Source organism: Schistocerca americana, chromosome 5 (genome assembly GCF_021461395.2).
Source record: "Schistocerca americana isolate TAMUIC-IGC-003095 chromosome 5, iqSchAmer2.1, whole genome shotgun sequence".
NCBI lineage: Eukaryota > Metazoa > Arthropoda > Insecta > Orthoptera > Acrididae > Schistocerca > Schistocerca americana.
In genome coordinates, this window is record NC_060123.1 from 55,928,937 (window position 1) to 55,942,118 (window position 13,182).

Genomic DNA, 13,182 nt, shown 5'->3' on the forward strand with positions numbered 1-13,182 from the left:
GCACACGTTTGTAGAATACATGGACATGCTCCACGCCTTTATCAAGATTGTTATTCACACTGTCCGACGCCATCGCATACCCCTTTCATCACAATAACACAATGGCTTAGAGACAGTTGTAGCTTCATCGTCAGCAGGCATCACTGTGGTGCTCTAAGGAGACGCCACACAACAGAATTGCAAGAGGCCGTACGTCGAAGAGAACCTGTCAACGACCACATGAGCAATTGCGCGTGCAACAGATGTTGCTCCCAGCGCCGTTTGGGATGTTCTGCATGGCCAAGAACATCCACACCACATCCAAAGGATACAGTCACAATTCCAACCAATTTTGCACATTTTGCACCACACATTGTGTCCCGTACGCCGTTTCTGCTCTGGTGCATCAACGAGGCCTAGTATTACCACAGTGTAATGTAAATTTACAAAGGGGTGTGTTCTAAGTTTTCGAAACTGCCATATCTGGTCAGACGGAAACCCACAAGCCACACCTGTCCAAGGATTTCAAGAGAAACTAGGTATCAATGTATGGGCAGGTATTCTGTGTGACTGAACCACACACGCTTCTACCCAAATTCACGGGTCCTAGCTGCTTAACCTTCCTACAGTAAGTCTTAGGCGAGTTGTGGGGATGCTGTGTCACTGAACCTCCGTCAAGACATGTGCTTTCAACATGACGGCGCATCCGCCCACTTTTCAAGTTATGTTCGGCAACATATGGAACAACGATTCGGACACAAATGGTGCATGGGGGCTTAATTATTATTAAATTGAAAATAATTTTTAAAATTTTAGTAGCTGTCTGTCCGATTACGCAAGTCTCGTAAACGGTTGGTCCTGACTAGTATTATTACGCAATCTGACTGCATAGAACAACAACAAAGAATGAAATGAAAATTTTCGTTAACACAATTAATTAATTAAGTCCCCAGCAACTATAAAACCTACGAAACCAAAACACAAGTGTAATTGTTCTGTGTGTGGGAGTGTGATTCGACGTACACATCTGGCACGGTTCTTCTTCAATAAGACAAGAAATTTCAAATACCATTTATACTGACGTGATAAAAAAAATTAGAAATACTATAATTGCGCAAGAAAACCAGAATTACACTCTAATACAAGAACACACGCCAGATGCATTGTTGACTGAACCTGTAATGACGCATTATTCAGGACACTGAAATAATGAGAGAGAAAAGAATTTTTTTTTTTTTTTTTTTTTTTTTTTTTACCTTCGTTTATATTGATGAAAAGCACTCTAGACATTACAATCTCTCCACACCGACTCGCTACTACCACATCTCAACCAGAACTCTCCAATATCACATCTCAGCAAGCACTGCCTACTAGCACATCTCAACAAAAACTCTCTTCTACGAGTTCTCAACAAGCACTGACTACTAAGAGTTCTGCCCAAGCAGTGACTACCACGAGTTCTGCCCAAGCACTGCCAGTGGAGGCGGCTGAATAATACTCTTTGGCGCAATCTCTGGCGCTGTGGCTCAGTGTAGCCACCTTTCAATGGATAGGTTAAAGTGGTCCAGTGGCATGGCCTCCAAATCACCGGATTTGACTCTATAACACCCTCCTGCTTACCGCGATTTGCGAAATTTCAAGTTAACAATGACCATGAATTATGAATTTTGACCCATGTCGGGATAAGGCATCCGAATCCGAAGTAAATAATGATTATTTCGCGGGAAACAGGAGACGTAAGTAATTTCACTCAATAACGATCGGTAAATGAAATAATGGAAATAGAAATAAATTTTGCCTGTGGAAATTTTGCTGAAAGAAATGATTATGTTGTAAAAGCAATTAAAAAATCGGTCGCCAGCTCAACTGATGAGCGACAGTACTGTTAAGTATGTGAATAATTGTGTCAAAAATAAAGTTTACCTATTTGTAGCGCAGCAGGTGGAACGGGAACTTATACGGATGCGCTGTTCAAATGGTTCTAGGCACTATGGGACTTAATATCTGAGGTCATCAGTCCCCTAGACTTAGAACTACTTAAACCTAACTAACCTAAGGACACCACACACAACCATGCCCGAGGCAGGATTCGAACCTGCGACCGTAGCGTAAGTGCTGTGTCAGGCTCAGTAGTCAAATAAAATAATGTCATAACAATCTAACTACACTTAAACATTAATGGTTAACTTTCAATACGTATTTTGATAATTATTTTGTCCCTAATTTGTCAGCTAAGTGCAATGCTGACAATACAGATAATTATCTATCGAGACTTTGAATAATGGACTGTCATTCTGTCTTTAAAAGTACGTACTTTGCACAGTTTAATCTAGTGATAATGAAATATATTGGCAATAATTGATTAACTATGTTTTGAATGATAAATAATTCATTAATTAGGCCGATTGTCAGGTGGAATAAGCTTTATAGTTTCATGAAATATCCTTGAATTAACTTCAGCTGAATATGCATCGAAATAAATCTTAATAATCAAATTTATTACTTCAGTCTATTATTAAGTTACTACGATTGGCGTAAGCTTGTTAAGTGCAACAATTAACTACGATAACCAATCGTTGAAAACAGTCTGAAATTTTGTCTTCACCGTCTATGCAAATAATTTGATAATTAACATATTTTCTCTTGATAATGGCGTGACACACTCGGTTCAATAAGGTAAGGATCGGAAGGAACCTACTTGGTGTTATTGTCGGGTGGAATGTAACTGCAACACTTCGATTATAAAGTGCTTGTTATTAATTGTTCAACTTCAGAGAAAAGCACAGTCACTGGCAAGCCTTCTACAATTTTATCCTACGGAAATTACGTAGATCTTGCTTCCCTCGTTGTCGGTGGATCGACGGAAGTCCACGGCGGCGACACAATGTGGCAGCGGGTTTTTACTGTTGCGACTTGGGCCCACAGTGCGCTTCACATTTAAGTGCTCGTTTCTTCAGCACTATGTCCATTAATCCATAATAACTCGCCCGGCCGTGCTTCCAGATATGCCGACCATTACTTTCCCGTCGTACTTAGATCCACACACTGGCCGTTAGATGTAACACAGCTAGGACTAGCAACACTCGACTGTACGTCTTACTCCCAGCACGGCGTCACTGCTACTACTGCCCAATGGCGCGACAAAACAATCTCTCTGACTTCAACGTTAACTAAATATGCCCTGACTTGCCAGTGTTAAATATTACATAATTCAAACATAGTATTTACAATACATAGACATCGTATACAAATAGTTCCATGTGTTAAGTAAGCGAAAAAATTCATAGCAAGGACTGCGTTGTAGCGTCACAGCTCCACTGGATTTTTTTCTCTGGGTCGAATGAAGAGTTTGTTTCGTGAGACTCCTGTAGAGACAGAAGAAGATCTGATGGCACAAGTTGTGGTGACTGCAGGAAAAGCTGCAGGGACACCAGGGGTGATGGATAGTATGTACCAAAACAACATTCGTAGGTACAGTTTGTGCACCACACTTGGTGGTCACGACATCGAACCTTACTTGTTGTGGTTCAGAATGCTAACCCTCCCTCGAAAAGGATAAAAACTGTTAAACTGTAAACAAGAATGTTTACAATTAAGTTTCTATTTTGTTTCGCTGGTTATTATTGAGCGGAATTTTGAAACAAGTGATGTACTGGGTCGCGCCTAATAAATTATTTGTAAAGTGGTCGCATTACCAACATGTTTCCAAACGGCTGTAGCAAGGAAACGGTACGTTTCCGGATATGGAATCCAATCCAAAATGTTATATACACCTTTTTTGAGTTTTGAATTACGCTGGAACCATTTGACTGCAATAATTTTTATTTTATTGTTGTACAATCCAGATTTCGGCCTTGGCCATTTCCAAGTACAAAAACTTTTTTAGGCCATTTTTAAGCACAACAACTTTTTTATATGTATTATGTCAAAAGACATCAGGCTGATACGAAATAGAAGTTCTTGTCAGGAAAGCATATCAGACCAGTTTCACGTCTTTCGATATATAAATAAGTTTTTGTACTGGAAAATGGCCTAAGCAGAAATCTGGATTGTAGAACAATAAAATTATTAACTGTTCATCTCAGAATCGCACTTGCAACCTACGTCCTCATTTATTTGATGGATGTTTTCAAGGCTCAGTCTTCCTCTGCAGTTGTTACCCTCTACAGCTCCCTCTGGCATCTTAAAAGTTATTCTCTGGTTCATAACAGATGGCCTACCATCTTATCCCTTCTGCTTCTCGGTGTTTTCCGTATAATCCTTTCCTCGCCGATTCTCCAGAGAACTTCCCCACTCCTTTCTTTATGAGTTCACCTACTTTTCAGGGTACTTTTGTAGGACCACATTTCGAAAGCTTTGATTCTCTTCTGTTCCGGTTTTCCCACAGTACATTTTCCGTTACCATACAATGCTGTGCTCCAAACACACATTCTCAGAAATTTCTTCCTCAGATTACGAGCTATGTTTGATGTTAGTAGACTTCTCCTGGCCAGGAATGCCCTTTCTGACAGTGCTAGTCTGCTTTTTATGTCCTCCTTGGTCCATCCGTCATGGGTTATTCTTACTGGCTAGGTAGCAGAATTCCTTAACTTCATTGACTTCGTGATCAACTATTATGATGTTATGTTTCTGGGTGCTCTCCTTTCTGCTACTGCTCATTACTTTCGTCTTTCTTCAATCTACTCTTAGTTCATATTCTGTACTCACTATACTATTTATTTCACTCAAAAAATCCTGTAATTCTTCTTCACTTTCACTGAGACTAGCAATGTCATCAGTGAATCTTCACATAGATATCCTTTCACCTTGAATTTCAGTCCTACTTCGGAGCCTTTATTTTATCTCCATCATTGCTTCTTCGATACAGTCCTATCTACCACATATATGGTAGTTTCAGAACATCTTGAAAATGGTCTAAAATAAAGAACGAAACTGGTAGTGAACTCAACAAAGTTCTCAACAGCGTCTAGAGCGGTTTTCCATTAATTATTTCTTCTAGTTGTCAGAATAGTGTTCGGCTCTCGTGCTTGGACTTTGTGGGTTCGACGATTGCGTAGAGCTAGAAGAGATCCTCAGAGATGTGTGCTGGTCACTGCAAGGCAGTCGCGGCTCATGAAAACTTTTTTTTGCTCCAACAAGCTTGAGAAGTGGCAGCTGCATGCTATCGTCATGTGGCGCAGCGTGCCGTCAATCGACCGTATCCTCGTGTGGGTACAGAAGAGAGAGCGCCGTCGAAGACGACACACGCGGCTGGGCCGCAGCGCGCTGGCAAGGTGTTGCGCAGCGTTAGCAGCCGATAGCTGAAGAGCTAGCAAACCATTCCTGTAGGCTCTAACAACCCTACCACAACAAAGTTCAAAACTTAAGTACGATTTTAGTGTTGCTCACGCTGCTAAATATTGCATTTTCGGGCAACAACAAAGTTATATTATGTGGCAGGTGTCATTAGAGCACAGTTAATAAAGTCATTTCTTGAAATAATGGATAAAGTAGGCACTCATCTTTTCGTGTTTCCCACGTTGGTCTCGTTGTGGACTCGTGGCTCAATCGTCGAAAATCTAGGTAGTGATGATTCCAAGCTCGGATGCAAAGAGGCCTAGGTGTTATTCTGCGATATTCAAAAGTTTTATAGACCTGTTTCATAAACCATTCTTGAAGATTAAACTTTTGCAAGTTAGGACAATGGTGATGTAAAAAAGTAATCAGCACTCCGAATTTAAGTTACACTTCTTTTTTATTACCTTTGTTGCAATATCACGTAACTCGTTCCAAAACATCACTTCACAATATAAAACATACTTGAAAATATCTTCCTCACTGTTAAAGTTCACATTTCATAAACTGACTACAATTTGCGTCTTTTTAACATGACGACCAAAGCTTGACTCTCTAATAACCGCTTACGCGGCCAAAAATCAGAGTTACAAGTACGTCAAAGATCTTAGCGACAAAAGAAAGAATACACATAAGAATAATATCATTGCAATATATACATATCCATTTATCGAAGTACCTCTACATTAATGAAAGCAAATCTGAATGTTGTCACAGAAGTATGTTAACTACTTTACAAAAAAATGGTTCAAATGGCTCTGAGCACTATGGGACTCAACTGCTGAGGTCATTAGTCCCCTAGAACTTAGAACTAGTTAAACCTAACTAACCTAAGGACATCACAAACATCCATGCCCGAGGCAGGATTCGAACCTGCGACCGTAGCGGTCTTGCGGTTCCAGACTGCAGCGCCTTTAACCGCACGGCTACTTCGGCCGGCTAACTACTTTACACAAACACAGTAGAATATTGCTGGTATCCAGAGGATGAGATGAGGTGCCGTAATGGTTACGTAATTCAAGTACCATTAAAAGGCCTAGGCCGCAGTGACGGTGCTTGGCCCAGTCCGTTGTGTGAGGAGCCCAACCGATTTGCCCACAGGTGGGGCTGGCTGGCTGGCGATGGCGCGGTGCCTCGATGGCTAACAAGGAACCCCTTGAGTGCGAGATCGCAAAAGACTAATAGCGTTTACGGCATCCGACGCCCCATCTATTGTCTACCAAGGAACTACGATACTGACTGCTAATCGCAGCGGGGAGCGGGGCTAGAGGTATCCAGTGGTGAACGGAGCATGACCTTACGGAATGTAGTCTTGCCGCTTAGTCGCCGAGTAACTCACAACAGTGCTACTGGTGTTGGTACAAAGCAGATCAATACCAACGATAAACAAAGCAAACATTGCATTATATCTACAACATTAGTTTCCGAAGTTGACCTTTCGTCACAATGAACCTTAGGAATTTCGAAGAGTGAGAAAGAAATAGCAGATGGAATATTAGCGCATCCGCAATATGAGTCAGTGGAGTGTGTGATGTGAACGCTCGACTGTGTGGACAATGTACATGAGGAGTGCAATGACGACGATGCGTGCTTAGCAAGTGAAAGCGATACTGAAACACGAATCAAGCCATGTAGTTCAAAATCCTTGTCGGACAGGGAGCCACAGATTCCGTGTCCAGAGAAACGTAGTAAGGGACAATCGTTGTCCAGGGAGCGGATACTAAACATAATTAGGTACGTGGAAGATCATCCGCAGCAGAGTAAAAAAAAAAAAAAAAAAAAACAGATTTCGAATAAGTCAGCAGTAATATGACAGTGTGGTCCGTAAGAAAAACTACGGATATTCAAGGGAGAACAAGGCGCACTTGTCGAAAAAGCTGGTGTTAGCGCGTTTCCATGATGCTCGATACAGTCTACAGGACACGCCTGATAATGACCTTCCACGTTATGCACATCAAATTGCGCGCGACGTAGATTACAGTGTTTTCAAGGGAAGCTGTGAATGGTTTCATTACTTCAGATTGTGCTGCAGTATTGGAAGACGTAAGATAACGAAATTACAGACAAATCGTCAAGTTGACGATGTACAGGAACTGCGGAATCGGCCCGAAAATCCGTAGACGAGATAAACAAATTCACTCCACTGTTTAGTAAGGAATTTGTTTTCAACTCCGACCATCCGGGATTTGAGGAGGAAACGGATATTAGAGGAACATTGGAAATAAGAGGTACCAAGAGAGGTGTGTTAAAATCAACTGACATCAACGCGTTAACACATTTGCATAAAATAATGCCGACTATTAATGTGGATGGCTGATTGGCTGGAAAGTTATTTATTATGCTGCAAAAAGCTGGAGCTGCTCTGTCCCCTACTATTCTTTCTCTTGTGCGTGATCTCTCAAAGGCAGTAGGGAGTATTTACGTCACAGCAAGCAAGAGTGGGAAAATGGGCATAGGAGAACAACTACTATGGTATGAACACTGTCTCTGGCCAACAGCTAATCGAAATAGCTTGCTATTGCTTGATTCCCGGTCTGCGTGTAAATATAATACTTTTTAGAGCAAACTATCCCTCCTGAAAAGTTTCACTAAGGCTGACACTTTAGTTCTTGCTGAACTAAACTTTTTTGCAATGGAAGAATCATCAAACATAATGCTGTTAAGCTTATTAGTACAATCACTAGATCTATATGTTTGGTGATGTTTTACCGTGTGGTAGGCTAGTGTAAGCTCGGTTGCTCGAACTTTCGTCTCTTCACTTGACTGATGTTTCACAAAATAATTTTGCAGAGTTTTACTGCAGCTCGGTGCACTGTATCTGTTAATGTGTTTCTTTGACCTAATGTGATCAACTATGTCGGAACGTCCACCATGACTTATACTAATAAAACAGTTACATACGGAACACCCTGCTTCGTAATCAAAACGACCTTTCTTAATGAAATTCCATTCCCTGGAATAACAGTCACTGAACTTGCAGGCACGTTTCGGCATTGCGTTTCACAGTACTGCGGCAATAATACCACTAATATGAGAAAAAACTATTGCAATTTGTCTGATAAAACCAACTACTACACTGTTCTGACAATGTGTGTGTGAGTAAGTGCCGCGACAATCGGACGGTTTCATAGCTCTGTTACAATAATACAACTTACTACTTGTTGGCCAAAGTACCGCTCAAAGTAAATTATTGTCTGAGTGTATCAATACTGATACTGTGATTACTAGTATGGGACAATGGAGGTTTTAGATAAATAAGCTAAAATACACTCCTGGAAATTGAAATAAGAACACCGTGAATTCATTGTCCCAGGAAGGGGAAACTTTATTGACACATTCCTGGGGTCAGATACATCACATGATCACACTGACAGAACCACAGGCACATAGACACAGGCAACAGAGCATGCACAATGTCGGCACTAGTACAGTGTATATCCACCTTTCGCAGCAATGCAGGCTGCTATTCTCCCATGGAGACGATCGTAGAGATCCTGGATGTAGTCCTGTGGAACGGCTTGCCGTGCCATTTTCACCTGGCGCCTCAGTTGGACCAGCGTTCGTGCTGGACGTGCAGACAGCGTGAGACGACGCTTCATCCAGTCCCAAACATGCTCAATGGGGGACAGATCCGGAGATCTTGCTGGCCAGGGTAGTTGACTTACACCTTCTAGAGCACGTTGGGTGGCACGAGATACATGTGGACGTGCATTGTCCTGTTGGAACAGCAAGTTCCCTTGCCGGTCTAGGAATGGTAGAACGATGGGTTCGATGACGGTTTGGATGTACCGTGCACTATTCAGTGTCCCCTCGACGATCACCAGTGGTGTACGGCCAGTGTAGGAGATCGCTCCCCACACCATGATGCCGGGTGTTGGCCCTGTGTGCCTCGGTCGTATGCAGTCATGATTGTGGCGCTCACCTGCACGGCGCCAAACACGCATACGACCATCATTGGCACCAAGGCAGAAGCGACTCTCATCGCTGAAGACGACACGTCTCCATTCGTCCCTCCATTCACGCCTGTCGCGACACCACTGGAGGCGGGCTGCACGATGTTGGGGCGTGAGCGGAAGACGGCCTAACGGTGTGCGGGACCGTAGCCCAGCTTCATGGAGACGGTTGCGAATGGTCCTCGCCGATACCCCAGGAGCAACAGTGTCCCTAATTTGCTGGGAAGTGGTGGTGCGGTCCCCTACGGCACTGCGTAGGATCCTACGGTCTTGGCGTGCATCCGTGCGTCGCTGCGGTCCGGTCTCAGGTCGACGGGCACGTGCACCTTCCGCCGACCACTGGCGACAACATCGATGTACTGTGGAGACCTCACGCCCCACGTGTTGAGCAATTCGGCGGTACGTCCACCCGGCCTCCCGCATGCCCACTATACGCCCTCGCTCAAAGTCCGTCAACTGCACATACGGTTCACGTCCACGCTGTCGCGGCATGCTACCAGTGTTAAAGACTACGATGGAGCTCCGTATGCCACGGCAGACTGGCTGACACTGACGGCGGCGGTGCACAAATGCTGCGCAGCTAGCGCCATTCGACGGCCAACACCGCGGTTCCTGGTGTGTCCGCTGTGCCGTGCGTGTGATCATTGCTTGTACAGCCCTCTCGCAGTGTCCGGAGCAAGTATGGTGGGTCTGACACACCGGTGTCAATGTGTTCTTTTTTCCATTTCCAGGAGCGTATATTAATTTCTTGTGTTGTATTTCCTTTAATATAGCGAAATCACAAAAATTTGAGAAAGTTTCACGAAATGTATTTAAAAACTGAACTCCGGGACTTTTGAGCGTTCCGAAACAAATTTTCGGGACACCGGAACACAGGAATGAAAACCAGGACAATCCCGGCTTTCCAGGACGTTTGGTCACCCTATTCTAAGGGGCCGTTTCGCATGACCCAATCTAACGTCACAAACCTCCAGAAACCCACCAACAAACTGTCGGATATCTGATACGCAGATTCAGTGATGTATTTCGTTCCAGAGACGAACAGACAAGCTGTTAATCGTGTTGCATGAAATATTTTACGGTTCAGTTTTGTTTTGCCACCCTGTATAGCTTGTACTTCATGTCACTACAAAATGACCGAAACCTGTGGAAGTATATAAGTAAAAAATCTTACAATTAGAGGTCTTTTTGTACCTCTGATGATCTAAATTGCGGAATTTGCTGCCCTTCCAGCAGAGAAACTAGCCATTTAAATAGTTCTTCTGAAATAAACCGCGACTGCTATGCACGTACTGTGCTTCACATCCCAGCCACACAATAACAATGAGGCGTAAGTGCCGGTAATATCTGCGCCCGTTGCTTGCTTTCGTTTGTTGATAGCTCTCTGTCTCCTCAAATTTCCCAGCGAGACAGGGCAGTCGCCGGCACCCCGCCCCTGGTTACAGTGGGGACCGCGTCTCCGCCCCTCTACAAATAGACGGCCGGGAGTCGGCAAGTAGCGCAGCCCAGAAGCAATCGGACCGGACTGCAGCCGGTGTCGCCCGATCGCTATCTGTAACGAGGCGCGCGGCCGACTGCGGGGAATGGCCGTTGCCTCGTTTCCCCGATAACATCTCCGACACTTTTGGACTGGGGACGCCCTGGTTTCGGATCGAAACGGCCAAAAAGTATGAAGTCAAAGAAGCACCGAGGCTCCTATTTGGGAGGGTATTGCTCATTACTGCTCTTCCCAGATCTCGTAAATTACCTGAGGTACGTCTCCTCTTTGCGATTAAAGGAAGATTTACGCCATACCTATAGAGAAATATGCATACCAGGTAAAGCAGTACCACGTCACCACCTTTGTGTTTAGTATCATTATACGGGCCCACGTAACTGTTAAATATTTACAGTACCACCAGCTGCTTGACAATGATACTCGCGACGTAAATTTTATACAGTAATTTCTGATATGTTCATACACTAGTGGTCATTAAAATTGCTACACCACGAAGATGACGTGCTACAGACGCGAAATTTAACCGACAGGAAGAAGATGCTGTGATATGCAAATGACTAGTTTTTCAGAGTATTCACATAAGGTCGGCGCCGGTGGCGGAACCTACAACGTGCTGACATGAGGAATGTTTCCAACCGATTTCTTATACACAAACAGCTGTTGACCAGCGTTGCCTGGTGAAACGTTGTTGTGACGCCTCGTGTAAGGAGGACATATGCGTACCATCACGTTTCCGACTTTGATAAAGGTCGGATTGTAGCCTATCGCGATTGCGGTTTATCGTATCGCGAGTTGGTCGAGATCCAATGATTGTTAGCAGAATATGGAATCGGTGGGTTCAGGAGGGTAAAACGGATCGCCGTGCTGGATCCCAGCGGCCTCGTATCACTAGCAGTCGAGATGACAGGCATCTTATCCGCATGGCTGTAACGGACCGTGCAGCCACGTCTCGATCCCTGAGTCAACAGATGGGGACGTTTGCAAGACAACTATCTGCACGAACAGTTCGACGACGTTTGCAGCAGCATGGACTGTCAGCTCGGAGACCATGGCTGCGGTTACCCTTGACGCTGCCTGCGATGGTGTACTCAACGACGAACCCGGGTGCACGGATAGCAAAACGTCATTTTTTTTTCGGGTGAATCCAGGTTCTGTTTACAGCATCATGATGGTCGCATCCGTGTTTGACGACATCGCGGTGAACGCACATGGGTAGCGTGTATTCGTCATCGCCATACTGGCGCATCAACCGGCGTGATGGTACAATGTGGTGTCATTGGTTACACGTCTCGGTCACCTCTTGTTCTTATTGACTGCACGTTGAACAGTGGACGTTAGATTTCAGATGTGTTACGACCCGTGGCTCTACCCTTCATTCGATCCCTGCGAAACCCTACGTTTCAGCAGGATAATGCACGACTACATGTTGCAGGTCCTGTACGGGCCTCTCTGGATACAGAAAACGTTCGACTGCTGCCCTTGGCAGCACATTCTCCATATCTCTCACCAATTGAAAACGTATCGTCAATGGTGGCCGAGCAACTGGCTCGTCACAATATGCGAGTCCCTACTCTTGATGAACTGTGGTATCGTGTTGAAGCTGCATGGGCAGCTGTACCTGTACACGCCATCCAAGCTCCGTTTGACTCAATGCCCAGGCGTATCAAGGCCGTTATTAGGGCCAGAGGTGGTTGTTCTGAGTACTGATTTCTCAGGATCCATGCACCCAAATTGCGTGAAAATGTAATCACATGTCAGTTCTAGTATAATATATTTGTCCAATGAATACCCGTTTATCATCTGCATTTCTTGTTGGTGTAGCAATTTTAATGGCCATTAGTGTATAATTCCTATTTTGTGGTTTTTAATTCATGCACTACAATATTTAGTAGTTATCTACAATAACACTTGTTAGCTATATGACACGTAACATAGAATAAAAACTCTATAAAGTTGCATTTCCGCAATATTGCAACAATGAGAGTGTGGTTCGATGATCAGAGAAAATTTAGTCTGTCTTAACCGAATTGTCTGAAGTCACGACAAGGGTTTCTCCATTTTAAGATGTATCGTGTACGTACCGAAACGTCCTAACTGAAGTGGCGGGAAAAAATCCCAGCGCCAAGAAATAGCTAATAGAGAGTAATGGAATTCCTGGATGAAATTTTGCTATTTTATTTAAGGGATTAACGTTGCAAGATCACAGATTAAAGTATGTGAGGAAATCCATTGCAAATATGAAACGTTGGTACATTAACAACCGGTGTAACAGCCAGAATGTTGCATGAAAGCGTGCATTCTGTTGTACAGGTGTCGGATGTCAGTCCGTGGCGGAGGTTCGAGTCCTCCCTCGGGCATGGGTGTGTGTGTGTGTTTGTCCTTAGGATAATTTAGGTTAAATAGTGTGTAGGCTTAGGG